Source organism: Ceratotherium simum, chromosome 21, assembly GCF_057802395.1.
Source record: "Ceratotherium simum simum isolate JZ-2026a chromosome 21, ASM5780239v1, whole genome shotgun sequence".
In the NCBI taxonomy this organism is placed as follows: domain Eukaryota; kingdom Metazoa; phylum Chordata; class Mammalia; order Perissodactyla; family Rhinocerotidae; genus Ceratotherium; species Ceratotherium simum.
Window position 1 is genome coordinate 12,674,333 of NC_141920.1, and position 16,070 is coordinate 12,690,402.

At 43.7% G+C, this 16,070-nt stretch overlaps 1 long non-coding RNA gene and 3 other non-coding genes across 5 annotated transcripts; all 4 read right to left on the reverse strand.

The window, feature by feature from the left end:
* Positions 1-11,401: 11,401 nt before the first annotated feature.
* On the reverse strand, positions 11,402-15,870 carry LOC106801771 (uncharacterized). 2 transcript variants are annotated; one of them, XR_015555568.1, is made up of 5 exons: positions 15,496-15,870; positions 15,049-15,158; positions 13,658-13,801; positions 13,247-13,334; positions 11,402-11,644 (listed from the first exon to the last, which is right to left on the reverse strand). It is a non-coding gene; the product is annotated as an uncharacterized LOC106801771 (long non-coding RNA). The 2 variants fall into 2 exon arrangements; XR_001391082.2 differs by having other exon boundaries at positions 13,737-13,801; positions 15,496-15,845.
* On the reverse strand, positions 13,496-13,587 carry LOC147914196 (small nucleolar SNORD12/SNORD106). Its single transcript, XR_015555704.1, has one exon. It is a non-coding gene; the product is annotated as a small nucleolar SNORD12/SNORD106 (small nucleolar RNA).
* LOC147914197 (small nucleolar SNORD12/SNORD106) lies at positions 13,878-13,968 on the reverse strand. The gene has a single exon (XR_015555705.1). It is a non-coding gene; the product is annotated as a small nucleolar SNORD12/SNORD106 (small nucleolar RNA).
* LOC147914198 (small nucleolar SNORD12/SNORD106) lies at positions 15,234-15,324 on the reverse strand. The gene has a single exon (XR_015555703.1). It is a non-coding gene; the product is annotated as a small nucleolar SNORD12/SNORD106 (small nucleolar RNA).
* Positions 15,871-16,070: the final 200 nt, after the last annotated feature.

Consider the following 16,070-nt stretch of genomic DNA (forward strand, 5'->3'; position numbering starts at 1 on the left):
GTCACTTCCAAGGTGTGTGACCTCAAGCAAGTCGCTAAGCCTCTCTGAGTCTCAGCTTTTCTTCTATAAAATGGGATAGTAAGGAACAGGGTTGGGGTATAGATTAAATGTCTCACCAACAAGGAAGCCCAGCAAAAACATTTAAACCTTTTTGGGCGTGGGGGCAGGGGGGTTGATGTCATAATAGTTTACAACATTGTAAACTTCTAGTTGAACATTATTGTTTGTCAGTCACCATGTAAATGTGTTCCTTCACCCCTTGTGCCCACCCCCTACGCCCCTTCCCCCTGGTAACCACCAACCTGTTCTCTCTGTCCGTGTGTTAGTTTATCTTCCACATATGAGTGAAATCATACTGTTTCTCTTTCTCTGTCTGGCTTATTCCACTTAACATAATCCCTCCAGGTCCATTCATGTTGTTGCAAATGGGACAATTTTGTCTTTTTTTATAGCTGAGTAGTATTCCATTGTGTATATATACCACATCTTCTTTTTTTTTTTTATAATTTTATTTATTTATTTTTTCCCCCCAAAGCACCAGTAGATAGCTGTATGTCATAGCTGCACATCCTTCTAGTTGCTGTATGTGGGATGCGGCCTCAGCATGGCCGGAGAAGTGGTGCGTCGGTGCGCGCCTGGGATCTGAACCCAGGCCGCCAGTAGCAGAGCGCGCGCACTTAACCGCTAAGCCACGGGGCCGGCCCTACCACATCTTCTTGATCCAATCATCAGTCGAGGGACACTTGGGTCACTTCCACTTCTTGGCTATAGTGAATAATGCTGCAATGAACATAGGGGTGCATAAGCCTCTTTGGATTGTTGATTTCAGGTTCTTTGGATAAATACCCCATAGTGGGATAGCTGGATCATAAGGTATTTCTATTTTTAATTTTTTGAGGAATCTCCATATTGTTTTCCATAGTGGCTACACCAGTTTGCATTCCTACCAGCAGTGAATGAGAGTTCCCTTTTCTCCACAACCTCTCCAACATTTGTTATTTTTTATCTTGGTGATTATAGCCATTCTAACCCGTGTAAGGTGATATCTTAGTGTGGTTTTGATATGCATTTCCCTGATGGTTAGTGATGTTGAACATATTTTCATGTGTCTATTGGCCATCTGTATATCTTCCTTGGAAAAATGTCTGTTCATATCCTCTGCCCATTTTTGGATTGGGTTGTTTTTTTGTTGTTCAGTTGTGTGAGTTCTTTATATATTATGGAGATTAACCTCTTGTCAGATATATGCTTTGCAAATACTTTCTCCCAGCTGGTGGGTTGTCTTTTCATTTTGATTCCAGTTTCATTTGCCTTGCAGAAGCTCTTTAGTCAGGGGCCAGCCCCGTGGCGTAGTGGTTGAGTGCGCGTGCTCCACTGCTGGCGACCCGGGTTCAGATCCCAGGCGTACACCAATGCACTGCTTGTCAGGCCATGCTGTGGTGGCATCCTATATGAGTGGAGGAAGATGGGCACAGACGTCAGCCCAGGGCCAGTCTTCCTCAGAAAAAAAAAAAATCCTTGATTTCATGAAGCATCACAGACTCTGAGTTGAAAATAAAAACCTTTAAAAAAAAAAAAAAAAAAAGAAGCTCTTTAGTCTGATGAAGTCCCGCTTGTCTATTTTTTCTTTTGTTTCCCTTGTCCGTGTAGGCATGGAATTCGAAAAGATCCCTCTATGACCAATGTCAAAGAGTGTACTGCCTATATTTTCTTCCAGGAGTTTTATAGTTTCAGGTCTTACTTTTAAGTCTTTGATCCATTTTGATTTAATTTTTATGTATGGCGAAAGAAGATGGTCTACTTTCATTCTTTTGCATGTGGCTGTCCAGTTTTCCCAACACCATTTATTGAGACTTTCCTTTCTCTATTGTACGTTCTTAGCTCCTTTGTCGAAGATTAGCTGTCTGTAGATGTGTGGTTTTATTTTTGGTCTTTCAACTCTGTTCTGTTAATCTGTGTGTAGGTTTTTGTACCAGTACCATGCTGTTTTAATCATTATAGCTTTGTAGCATATTTTGAAGTCAGGGATTGTGATGCCACCAGCTTTGTTCTTTTTTCTCAGAATTGCTTTGGCTATTCGGGGTCTTTTGTTGCCCTATATGAATTTTAGTATTCTTTGTTCTATTTCCGTGAAGAGTGTCCTTGGGGTTCTGATTGGGACTGCACTGAATCTGTAGATTGCTTTAGGTAATATGAACATTTTTTTTTTTTTTTTTGCTGAGGAAGATCGGCCCTGGGCTAACATCCTTGCCCATCTTCCTCTATTTTATATGGGACGCCACCACAACATGGCTTGACAAGTGGTGCATCAGTGCACACCCAGGATCTGAACCTGAGGAACCCCGGGCCATCAAAGCAGAGCGCACACACTTAACCGCTACACCACCAGGCCAGCCCCAATATGAATATTTTAGCTATGTTTATTCTTCCAATTCATGTGCATGGGATGTCTTTCCATTTCTTTATGTTATCATCGATTTCTTTTGATAATGTCTTATAGTTTTCATTATGTAGGTCTTTCACATCCTTGGTTAAATATATTCCTAGATATTTTATTCTTTTTGCTGTGATTGTAAATGGGATTGTATTCTTGAGTTCTTTTTCTGTTAGTTCATTATTAGAGTATAGATATGCAACTGATTTTTGTAAGTTGATTTTGTACCCTGCAACTTTGCTGTAGTTGTTGATTATTTCTAATAGTTTTCCGATAGATTCTTTAGGGTTTTCTATATATAAAATCATATCATCTGCAAAGAGGGAGAGTTTCACTTCTTCGTTGCCTATTTGGATTCCTTTTATTCCTTTTTCTTGCCTAATTGCTCTGGCCAAAACCTCCAGTACTGTGTTGAATAAGAGTGGCGAGAGTGGGCACCCTTGTCTCGTTCCTATTCTCAGAGGAATGGCTTTCAGTTTTGCCCCGTTGAGTATGATGTTGGCTGTGGGTTTGTCATATATGGCCTCTATTATGTTGAGGTACTTTCCTTCTATACTCATTTTGTTGAGAGTTTTTATCATAAATGGATATTGTATCTTGTCAAAAGCCTTCTCTGCATCTATTGAGATAATTATGTGGTTTTTATTTCTCATTTTGTTAATGTGATGTATCACATTGATTGATTTGCAGATGTTGAACCATCCCTGTGTCCCTGGTATAAATCCCACTTGATCATGGTGTATGATCTTTTTAATGTATTGCTGTATTCAGTTTGCCAATATTTTGTTGAGGATTTTTGCATCGATGTTCATCAGTGATATTGGCCTGTAATTTTCCTTCTTCGTGTTGTCCTTGTCTGGCTTCGGTATCAGGGTGATGTTGGCCTCATAGAATGTGTTAGGAAGTGTTCCATCTTCCTCTATTTTTTGGAATAATTTGAGAAGGACGGGTATTAAATCTTCTTTGAATGTTGGTAAAATTCTCCAGAGAAGCCATCTGGTCCTGGACTTTTATTTTTTGGGAGGTTTTGGATTACTGTTTCAATCTCTTTACTTGTGATTGGTCTGTTCAGATTCTCTATTTCTTCTTGATTCAGTTTGGGGAGGTTGTATGAGTCTAAGAATTTATCCATTTCTTCTAGATTGTCCAGTTTGTTGGCATAAAGTTTTTCATAGTATTCTCCTATAATCCTTTGTATTTCTGTGGTGTCTGTTGTAATTTCTCCTCTTTCATTTCTAATTTTATTTATTTGAGCCTTCCCTTGTTTTTTCTTAGTCTGCTAAGGGTTTGTCAATTTTGTTTATCTTCTCAAAGAACCAGCTCTTAGTTTCATTGATCCTTTCTACTGTTTTTTGGTTTCAATTTCATTTATTTCTGCTCTAATTTTTATTAGTTCCCTCCTTCTGCTGACTTTGGGCTTTGTTTGTTCTTCTTTTTCTAATTCTGTTAAGCGGAGTTTAAGGTTGGTTATTTGAGATTTTCCTTATTTGTTAAGGTGGACCTGTACTGCAATGAGTTTCCCTCTCGGGACCACTTTAGCTGCATCCCATATGAGTTGGTACAGTGTATTGTGTGTGTGTGTGTGTGTGTGTGTGTGTGTGTAAGGAAGATTAGCCCTGAGCTAACATCCGATGCCAATCCTCCTCTTTTTGCTGAGAAAGATTGGCCCTCAGCTAACATCCATGCCCATCTTCCTCTATTTTATATGGGACGCCACCACAGCATCGCTTGACAAGTGGTGCATCAGTGCACGCCCGGGATCTGAACCTGCAAACCCTGGGATGCCGAAGCAGAGCGTGTGCACTTAACCACTATACTACCTGGCCAGCCCCAGTACAGTGTATTTTCATTTTCATTTGTCTCCAGATATTTTTTTATTTTTCCTTTAATTTCTTCAATGATCCATTTGTTGTTCAGTAGCATGTTGTTTAGTCTCCAGATCTTTGTCCCTTCCCAGTTTTTTTCTTGTAGTTGATTTCCAGTTTCATAGCACTATGGTCCAAAAAGATGCTTGTTATGATTTCAATCTTCTTAAATTTATAGAGGCTTGTCTTGTTTCCCAACATATGGTCTATCCTTGAGAATGTTCCATGCATGCTTGAGAAGAATGTGTAATCTGCTGTGTTTGGATGGAGTGCTCTATATATATCTATGAAGTCCATCTTGTCTAGTTTTTCGTTTAAGTCCACTATTTCCTTATTGACTTTCTGTCTGGATGATCTATCCATTGATGTAAGTGGGGTGTTAAGATCCCCTACTATTATTTTGTTGTTGTTAATATCTCCTTTTAGGTTTGTTAATAGTTGCTTTATGTACATTGGTGCTCCTGTGTTGGGTGCACGTATATTTATAAGTGTTATGTCCTCTTGGTGGAGTGTCCCTTTTATTATTATATATTGCCCCTGTTTGTCTCTCATTACCTGTTTTATCTTGAAGTCAACTTTGTCTGATATGAGTATGGCAACACCTGCTTTCTTTTGGTTGCCATTAGCTTGGAGTATTATCTTCCATCCTTTCACTCTGAGCCTGTGTTTGTCTTTAGAGCTGAGGTGTGTTTCCCGGAGGCAGCATATTGTTGGATCTTGTTTTTTAATCCATTCCGGCACTCTGTGTCTTTTGATTGGAGAATTCAATCCATTTACATTTAGAGTGATTATTGATATATGAGGGCTTAATGTTGCTATTTTATTGCTCATTTTCCAGTTCCTTTGCATTTGTTTTGTTTCTCGTCCCTTGTGTTTTGGACTACCAATTCAGTTTCATAGTTCTGTATGATGGTTTTCTTAGCTTTCTCTTTATTTATCATATATGTCTCTGTTCTGTTTATTTGTTTAGTGGTTACCATGAGGTTTGTATAAAAAATTTCATAGATGAGATAGTCCATTTTCTGATGGCCTCTTATTTCCTTAGACTAAGTCAATTCCACCCCTTTCCTCTTCCCCTTCTAAGTTATTATTGTCACAATTTACTCCATCTTGTGTTGTGAGTTTGTGTTTAAAGTGATGAGGTTATATTTCTTTTTGGTGTTTTCTTTCCCTTAATCTTTGATGTTATAATTAAGTATTTGCTAACCTATTCTGATAGAGAGCTGCAATTTTTCTGATTTTGTCTACCTATTTTTCTCTTTGCTCAAAGGTTTGTACCCTCTTTCTCTTTTTTTTTTCAGGCATGAGGGCATTCTTGAGCACTTCTTGTAGTGGGGGTCTTGTGGCAATGAACTCCCTTAGCTTTAGTTTATCTGGGATAGTTGTTATTATTTCTCCATCATATCTGAAGGATATTTTCGCTGGATAGAGTATTCTCGGCTGAAAGTTTTTGTCTTTCAGAATTTTGAATATATCATTCCACTCTCTCCTAGCCTGTGGAGTTTCTGCTTAGAAATCGGCTGAGAGCCCTTTGTACATTTTTTTTTTCTTGCTGCCCTTAATCTTTTCTTTGTCATTCACTTTTGCCAGCTTTACTACTATATGCCTTGGAGAGGGTCTTTTTATGATATTTAGGAGATCTATTGACTTCATTCACTTGTATTTCCAGCTCCATCAGCAGGTTTTGGAAGTTCTCAGCTATTCTTTCCTTGAATAGGCTCTCTGCTCCTTTTTCCCTTTCTTCTCCCTCCGGAATATCTATAATCCCTATGTTGCATTTCCTAATTGAGTCAGATATTTCTCGGAGAATTTCTTCATTTCTTTTTAGTCTTAGTTCTTTCCCCTCCTCCATCTGCAGCATTTCTGCATTCCTATCCTCAATATTGCTAATTCTTTCCTTCATATTGTCAGCTCTATTCTTTAAAGATTCCAGATTTTTCTTTATCTCCTCCATTGTGTTATTCATCTCCAACATTTCTAATTGGTTTTTCTTTATAGTTTCAATCTCTTTTGTGAAGAAGTTCTTGATTTCATTGAATTACCTGTGTTTTCTTGTAATTCATTGAGCTTTTTTATAATAGCTGTTTTGAATTCTCTGTCATTTAGGTTATAAATTTCTGTGCCTTCAGGATTGATTTCTGGGTGCTTGTCATTTTCCTTCTGGTCTGGAGATTTAATATATTTTTGCATACTGCTTGAGGGTGTGGGCTTATTTTTCCTCGTGCTAAAAATATCTGGTCACAGCTTCCACCTGCCACCATTAGGCGGGGGTCAAGAGCTGTGTATTCTGACCCCGCTGCATTCCGCAGGTGCTCTGGCTGACCAGTTGTGCTGGGGCACGGGGTGCGGGAGAGAGGCTCTTTCTTTTGCCTGTCTGATCCCCGGGGGCTTCTCACGCTTCCCTCGCTATCTGCTTTCCTGAGGTGCTAGCTTGATGAAGACACCCCCACAACAATTCAGTCCCCTTGTATGGGACTTTCCCACGGGCTGTGAGAGAACTTGGAGAGTGACGATTCTCCCGCAGAGGGATGCCCCTCCCCCTCTCTCTCTGAAAGCCATGCAGACCCGGTCCCAGGGTCGCTGTCGTTTGGGAAGGAGAGGAGTTCTCCTTACCTCCTCCCACTTCCTCAAGGGGTTCCAGTACCTCCACCTTCAGACATACGGCTGGGTGGGTCTCTCAGACGTCTTTTGTGTTGTGCAAATGTCCGCTGTTGGTATACGAATGTCCTTTTTGTTGTATCTTGGGGGGGAGAGTCCACAGGGAAAGCGCACTCCACAATGCTGACATCATTCACATTTGAACTTTTAACAGCCAGAAATTGGCTCCTTCCTGTATCTGTTAGACTGCATTTAAGTAATAGGCTGAAATTAAGCCAAGGGTTACAAACTCAAGAGCCAGATTGACAGGGTTCGAGTCCTGGCTCTGCCACATAGCAGCTGTGTTGACCTTAGGCAAGTCATTTTACCTCTCTGAGACTGTTCCTTCAACTGTCAAATGACATTAATAATACAACTTACCTCAGAGGATTGTTGGAAGCATACTGTTTTATTACATGTAAAGGACTGTGATGAACACATACTAAGGGCTCAATAAATGTTAGCCATTGTTACTATTATTATTACGACAAGGGCAGGGACCTAAGGAGGGAAGTGGACCATGGTGGGGACTGTAGGGAACTGGAAAGCACATGACCTGCCTAAATGGATGGACACTATTCAGTCACAGCCAATTATTAGCAGGCAGAAAAATGGGTCCACTATGGCCAGATCTTCCAATTTTCCATGAGAAGCCACACTGGCTTCCTTTCTATTCTCCAAACACAACATCCAACAGGCATGTTTTTGCCTCAAGGCCTTTGCAGCGGTCTGGAATGTTCTATCCCACTGATATTCACACCACTCACTCCCTGATCCTTTCAGCTCCATACTCAGATGTTCACCTTTACACTTCCATGTCTGTTCCTTTTCCCCACTTTAGTTTTCTCCATTGCACTTAAATAACATACTATTATTTGCTATTGTTTCTCCCTCCACTAGCAATGTCATCTCCCACATAGGCAATAATATTTTTTTTAATATCGTATCCTCAGCATCTAGAACAGAGCCTGGCACATGGTAGGTACTCAATAAATATTTATGGAATGAATTATGTGAATACATTCTTTCTTTAAGAAACATTCTGTGGGCCCCAAAACGCGTCTTTGGGCTGCCAGCTTGTGAGCAATCATTTAGTTATTTTTGCCTTATTGAGCACCTACTATGTGCAAGGTCTAGAAACCACAGGGGAAGTAAATAACAGAAAACATTCCCTGTCCTAGTAGAAGGCAGTAAGCTAGAGAGAGAAAAGGAGTGGCTTTGGAGTCAAACAGGTCAGAATTTGTGACCCGATTCTGTCTCCTATAGAGAGCTGGGGAACCATGGTTCTCAGATCCTCAATTCCTCCTCTGTGCAATTGGGATAAGAATCATGCCAGTTCTGTCCTCACAGGGCTGTCTGATGAGGAATGAAGTGTGCAGGTCAAGTGGCTTAGCACAGTCCAGACACAAGGCAATTGTCTGATTCATTCTTTTGTTTAACAAATATTTATTGAGTGGCCTACCATGTGTGATGCACTGTGCCACGTGCTGCAGAGGGGCCATAGACAAAGGAGGGAGAGCTGCTATCTACATAGAGTCCTGGCTTAAGGAGGGGGAGATGGACAATAAACAAATATGCTGTATAAATACACATATAATGCATATGTACTATATATGCATAGGCACTATTTATTAGGCAGTGAAAAGTAATACAAAGAAAAATATAAGGTAAGAGAATAGAAAGTGGCAGGGAAGATTATTTTAGATAGGTCCCCAGGGAAGGTGACATTTGAGTAAACACCTGATTGAGACAAGGGAGGAAAGATGCAAAGATCTGGAGAGGCCAGGCTGGTCATTCCAGGCAGAGGGAACAGCAAATGCAAAGATCCTGAGGTAGGAGTGATCCTAAAGTTATGGCAGAACAGTTAGGAGGCTGAAAGAAATTGAAAGAGAAGTGTGGAAATTAATAAAAGAAACCTTAACTAGATTGGAGTCGGGAAGGCCTGTAGGGGGAGCTCTCATGCCCTATCATACATGGTCAATTACACCAAACTGGAAGAGAGTAGCTTGCATCTTCAACAGGAAGTACAACTACTTTACTACCGAGGGGAGATTTCTCTCCCCACCAGGCCACAGCCCAGCCAATGAGATGCCCATGCATCCCTGAACTGTTACTTTCCCCCAATGGACTTTCCTTTAGAATAGCCCCTCCCTATTCCCCCTTTTTCTCTATAAAAGCAGCTCCCCCTCTTTGTTTTCTGAATCTGCCTGTGGTTCACCATAGCATGCACGTCTAAAACTGTAATTCTTGTGACTATTCCTGAATAAATTAGTTTTGAGGGTAAAATAACAGGCTAATTTGCTTTTTAGGTTAACAGAAGAAAGAGAGATGAGGTCAGAGATTAATGGAGAGGAGGATGGTACAGCAGTTGACTCTCATTTTTTTTTTCTTTTTGCTGAGGAAGATTCACCCTAACATCCACTGCCAATCTTCCTCTTTTTGTATGTGAGCTGCCACTACAGCATGGCCACTGACAGACGAGTGGTGTAGGTCCACACCCAGGAACCAAACCCGAGCCACCAATGCAGAGCACGCTGAACTTAACCACTAGGCCACCAGAGCTGGCCCCATTGACTCTGACTTTTACTCCGCACGAGGTGGGGAAACATTGGAGGGTTTTGATCAGGATCGGGGCATGATCCGTGGTTTTCAAGATCGCTCTGGCTGCATAAGAATAGATCACAGGGGGCCGGCCCCATGGCACAGTGGTTAAGTGCGCACGCTCCGCTGCTGGCGGCCCGGGTTCAGATCCTGGGCGTGCACCAATGCTCTTGTCAGGCCATGCTGTGGCGGCGTCCCACATAAAGTGGAGGAAGATGGGCACAGATATTAGCTCAGGGCCAGTCTTCCTCGGCAAAAAGAGGATTGGCATGCATGTTCGCTCAGGGCTGATCTTCCTCACAAACAAAAAAAAAATAGATCATAGGGGGCAATGACGGAAGTGGAGAGACCAGTTATCAAGGCTTGGATGAGGAAGGTGGTAAGAGGGGTGAATTTCAGATGTATTTTTTGTTTTTGTTTTTGTTTTTGTTTTTGAGGAAGATCAGCCCTGAGCTAACATCCGTACTAATCCTCCTCTTTTTTGCTGAGAAGACCGGCTCTGAGCTAACATCTATTGCCAATCCTTCTCCTTTTTTCCCCCCCAAAGCCCCAGTAGATAGTTATGTCACAGTTGCACATCCTTATTGTTGCTGTACGTGGGACGCCGCCTTAGCACGGCCTGACAAGCAGTGCATCCGTGCGCGCTGGGGATCGGAACCCAGGCTGCCAGTAGCAGAGCACGTGCACTTAACCGCTAAGCCACGGGGCTGGCCCCTCAGATGTATTTTGAAGGTAGAACCAATAGGACTTGCTGATGGTTTCACAAGAACGAGAGCAAAATGTCAAAGATAACTCCCAGATTTTTGGCCTGAGCAACTAGAATGATGGTGTTGCCAATAGCTGGGATAAAAATGATTGTGGGAGTGGAGCCTTCGTGCGGAGGGATCAGGAACTGAGTTTTGGACATGTTAAGCTCAAGTTGAATGCATGAGGCAAAACACAAGACAAGCCTGGAAATGTAGGTTGGGCCACACGTAAAGAGCTTTGAATGTCCTGACAAGCAATTAAGGAAGTAAAGTCAGTTGGCTGATACAGTTAATGACATGCAAGAGGTCAAGACCATTATAAAGGGCGTTTGATTACGGAGCTCCGTATTTATTGCTGGGTAAATTACCCCCAAAACTTAGTGACTTGAACAATAATCTCATTTTCTGTAAATTAGGAATCCAGGCATAGTTTAGGTGGGCCCTGTTTCAGGGTCTCTCACAGGCATCAAGGTGTCAGCAGGGACTCTAGTCACAAAGGATTGACTGGGGAAGGGCCTGCTTCCAAACTCAGGATTCAGGTCAGCTGGAAGCCACCCTCAGTTCCTTGCTGTGGAACAGTCTTCAACACAGCAGCTGGCTTCATCAAAATGACCAAGCCAAAGAATGAGAAAACACAGGATGGGAACTAGCAAGAGAATGTAAGCAACTCAGAAGTCTGTTATAACCCATCTCAGAAGTGACATCCCCTCTTCCGCAGTTTTCCATTCACTGGAAGCACTAGGTCCAGCACACCCAAGGGGAGGGGATTATATGACGGAGTCAATACCAAGGAGCTATTTTAGAATGCACAATACAAATGGCCCAACTGTCAGGAGAAAAAAACTGGACTCCAACTTGCTCAGGTTAAGACTCTGTAAGACAGAGTATTATCCGTGGGGGGGAAAGGGGGAGTTAAATAAAACCAAATTGGCCACGTGTCATTAACTAGTCTGAATTTTCCGTGGTTAAACATTAAAAATGCCTGCATAAATGTACAAGTGTGGGATCTGCCCTCCATCTAGTCCTTGCCCCTGAAATTTGACCTCTGTAGACATTTGGCTGTTACTTATTACCCCTGTTCACTGCTTCCTTATTTCCAGTGACCAAAAACAAAAGCATTTTGATTTAAAGGATTTTATTTTCCTTCTTCAGATAGGAAGGCTAGAAAGTTAAAAATTTTAATAATTTAAAAATTTAAAATAATCCTTGATTCTTCAGAATGGGAATAGGTTTTCAACTCTGTAGACAGTCCTCAGGCTATACAATAGCCTTGTGGACTGATTCAACCAGCTTTCTCAGGAAAACACAGGGTCAGTCCTTTTCAAGAGTCCTTGTATTCCAACTCCACTATTGAGGAACTCCTTAAAAAGAAAAAAAGATGGCAATCAGTACCTCATTCTGATGTAAAGGGCTACTTGTCTGGGACATGAAAGCAGCTGAGGGAGACTTCAGGAGCCAGGTGGAGGCACAATCAAGCCCAGACCAAGCAGACGTCCAATCTCTCAGGAGACAACCTGTCTCCTCTGCCACATGTTGAAGCCTGTGGTGCACCTTCAATGTCAAAATGTTCCATTCAATCTAAAGCCTTTCTATTACAGGAAATACAGGCAGGGACACATCCAGGACCACACAAAAAGGTTTCCAGTTGACTGGAGAGGAACATGATACAAATGCAACGCATGAACAGTCTAGGGGTTAAGGGTTACAAAAGCAACAACTTTCTCTCAAATAGCAAGAACTATGCATTTATACATAGACAAAGCCAGCAATTTAAATTTAGGGTAATGAGCAATCATTAATTCCAACTCTTCTGCATGTCTGACATTTTTTTTTTCATAAAAAATGGGGAATGAATTACCAGGAGGCACATCTATTCTAGCAATCACCTACCCTATACTGAGGGGATGGAGGAAAGCTGATGGGTGCTGCTCATTCCACCCTCCACCAAGTAAGGACACTAGGAATGCCAGACAGTGTAACTCAGGGATCAACCTGGCAAAAACAGCCAGTAAGTTAACACAATTAAGAGGTTGTACAGCTTAAAGGCACACAACCAAGGCCTGATTCAATTAGATAGGTCTGACTTAAATGTTTTCCTTAATCAGACGGCTAATCTGAGGAAATAAGTTCCAGTCATGCAACCACCAGCCATGGAGGTGCAGTGCCTAGTGCCCAAAGGATACAGAAAGGGGGTATTGGTTTCTGTTTTAAAAAGGGGGGCGGGAGGGGGCGGCCCCGTGGCTTAGCGGTTAAGTGCGTGCGCTCCGCTACCGGTGGCCCGGGTGCGGATCCCGGGCGCGGATCCCGGGCGCACACAGACGCACCACTTCTCCGGCCATGCTGAGGCCACGTCCCACATACAGCAACTAGAAGGATGTGCAGCTATGACATACAACTATCTACTGGGGCTTTGGGGAGAAAAAAAAGGAAGATTGGCAATAGATGTTAGCTCAGAGCTGGTCTTCCTCAGCAAAAAGAGGAGGATTAGCACGGATGTTAGCTCAGGGCTGATCTTCCTCCCAAGAAAAGGGGGGGGCGGGGCAGGAAATGTAGACTTAACTAGCCTGTCTCCTGGGCTTGCTTACTTTGATGAAGCAAGCTGCCATGTTGAGGCGGCCCAGGCAGCAAGGAACTGAGGGTGGCTTCTAGCCAACAGTGAGAACATTCTTTCAAAAAGAATTATAATCAATTTGAATCCCAACTTGAAAAAGACTTGGAGTTCCTTATCTTGTAATACATCTACCAAAGCAGAAATTGACTGTTCATTTTTCATTTCTTGCAAGACCTAGTAGTACCAATAGGTCAACAGTCCACTAAGGACTTAATTCTCCCCCCTCCTGTTTCATATACCCAACCTGGTGGTTTATTCACAAGTGGGCAAACACCGCTCTATCCTGGCACCACTTAATAATCATTTTATTCAGGGGCTGACACCTGGATAACACTATTTGCAGAAACCTCACCTGTTGTAGGAAAGACTGAATCATGCCGAGGGGAAGATCACACTGCAATCAACCTACTTACTGCCCTGCAGCACTCATGGCTCCTGACCTGTAGGAAGTTAACAGATGAAGCCAAGATAAATGACCCGAATCTCGAATCTCGGGCAAAAAAGTATCCATAGAGCAAGCCCAATCCCCACTAAAACAAACCCGCATGGAAAGTAGCCTGCTAGTGGTAAGCAGAAAACAGAGATAGAAGGTATCTCTGGGGCCAACGCATCAGACAAAACTGGCTAATAATTCAGTTAGATCAACAGGGTCGATCTGATGGGGAAAAAAGTTACATCATCAGCTGCACTGGCCAAATCTGATTCACAGCAAGTAGGACCCAAGGTTAATATCCCCATATTTTTAAATAAAAGCAGTTACTACCTCCTCCATTCTCCAGGTCCTGTGTGTATTCAGCCACAGGGGCAGGGGCACACCTAGGAGACATGTGGACATCACTTACCAATCCTTTCGCACTGCCAGCTTCATCCTGGCCCATTATAAGTCTGCTTCCTACAGACAGCAAACCTGAGATGAAAACAATGACATGTGAGCTCACAACAGCTAGATGCCCAAGGGAGTGGGGGATAGAAGAGCTGCTCAAGCTGGCATATCAGACAGAAACTGGCTTAGAGAAGTTAGATCAACATGGTCGATCTGTCGGGGAAAAAAGTTCAGTCATCACGTATGCCAGCAGGAAGCTCTTGGCGTCTATACAAAGAGCTCTGAATCAGGAATAAGATTTTGTTGGTCCACTTCTATACCAGCAAATTCATTCAATATTCAAGCACTTCTGTGTCCCACTGTTAGCAACAAGAAACTAGCAGCTAAGACAAACACCCCTGCCTTCTGAGTTTACATGACAGAAGCCAGAGTGGCTGGCAAGAGTTGTGCGGAAATGCTTGGTTTTCACTAAGGTCAGAAGTGACGGCAGGGTTTTGAGCAAGTGTCAGGATGGTACATTTTAAGGCAAGATATCATCACTAAAAACCTAAATTAAAGGAACACTCTGGGACAGCAAAGTTTAAAAAAAATGTGTCCCCCAGGTCGTCCCGTCTTTAAGGCATTATTCCTGGACTCAAACAAATTTAACTGTTAGGCAGTTGATAATTAGTTTGAGTGGCTAAGTCAACAGAAACACACATTTGGCTTTCCTTTAAAAAATGCCACGGGCACGCTCTGTGCTGCTGGCAGCCTGGGTTCCGATCCTGGGCTCGCACCGACGCACTGCTTGTCAGGCCATGCTGTGGCGGCGTCACATATGAAGTGGAGGAAGACAGGCACAGATGTTAGCCCAGGGCCAGTCTTCCTCAGCAAAAAGAGGAGGACTGGCATGGATGTTAGCTCAGGGCTGATCTTCCTCACAAAAAAAATAAATAAATAAAAAATAAAAAATGCCACATAATCCATCCACTTGGAAATTTCATGGCACAGGAAAGCTGTTTATCAAGAAACACATGGAGGAATGGAATCCAAAAACGTGCTTTTAGGGATATTAAAATGACATCAAAAAAATAACACCTACTCACTTTAAAAAGATCATTCCATTTTGGGGAATTATTTCTTAAGCTTTGTTTCTTCCCCAGCAACCTTTAGGTACATTTTTAAGAATTTTAAGAAAATGAAGCATCCAAGACACTTTAAAGAATACCTAGTAGCTAAAAGATGCTTAATAAATCTAGCTACCATTAGTCTTCAATTTTTTCCAAGTTAACCTAGCAAACTAAGAGGCTCCTCAGAACACGCGTTTCCTACAATAGCAGACAAACGCTTACCCCAGAGATCAGGAGACCGCAGGTTGTAGATGTCTACACGGGCTTCCCTTGGAGGCCCAGCAGCGACCCCCTCCTCCAAAATCCATTCTGTACCCTCTGATCCCGCTACCCTGCGAACCAACAAAGAAAGGGCATCAATCGCTGTCTTCCCATGGTCGAGCAAGAACGTGGCCGGGCCTTTCAAGGCCGGTGTATCAGAACTAACTGGCAAGTGTTAAACGACATCAACATTGTCGATCTGATGGGGAAAAAAGTGAAGTCATCCTTTACACCGGCCAAAGACTCTTCAGGGCCGCACACGGGTTTTCCCAGCTCTTAACTCATCTCCCCCACCGCCCTACGGCCTATTTAAGGTCAGAGCAGCCGGAGCTACGGGCAGGGCCGACGGCAAAGAGGGAAAAGGAGGAACAGAGATCTCGAAGGGAAAACAGCGGAGCCTCCACTCACCACACATAGCAGTAAAGCCGGGTTCCCAGGGCAGGACGACATCGGATGAGGAAGCACCATCGACACTAGCACATCCCGCAGCGCCGCAAACGCGAAAGAACGAAAAGAGCCTCGGACCTCCCTTATATAACCAGAGGAGGCTCTCGCGCCTGCGCACCGAATCCGAGGCGCTTCCCCTTCCTTCCCGCGCTGCGCGTGGCTATCTGGGAAACGTAGTCTCCGAGCCGCCCGACCCGAGGCGATCGAACGGTCGTCAAGGCGGCTGTAGCCTGCCCCCTTCCCCTACACACGCGGCCGCCTGGGCTCGTCGGCCTCGCCGCCATGTCGCGCTTCACACACGCCGGCTTCCCCCTCCTTCGGGGATGGCTGAGGCCTGCGAAGGCCTTGGGCGCTGCTTTCTCGGCCCCCGCAGTCCCCTCCCCTCAGGCGCGCCCGCCGGAACCCGCGGGCCCCGCCGCCGGAGGGAGCTGAGGCGCCGCCCGCCCCCTCCGAGCCTGAGGGCGGGGGCGCCGGCAGTGCCAGGGCCCGGCCCCCTCGCTCGCCGCCCCAGGCCCGCTGCTCCTCCTCCTCCTCCT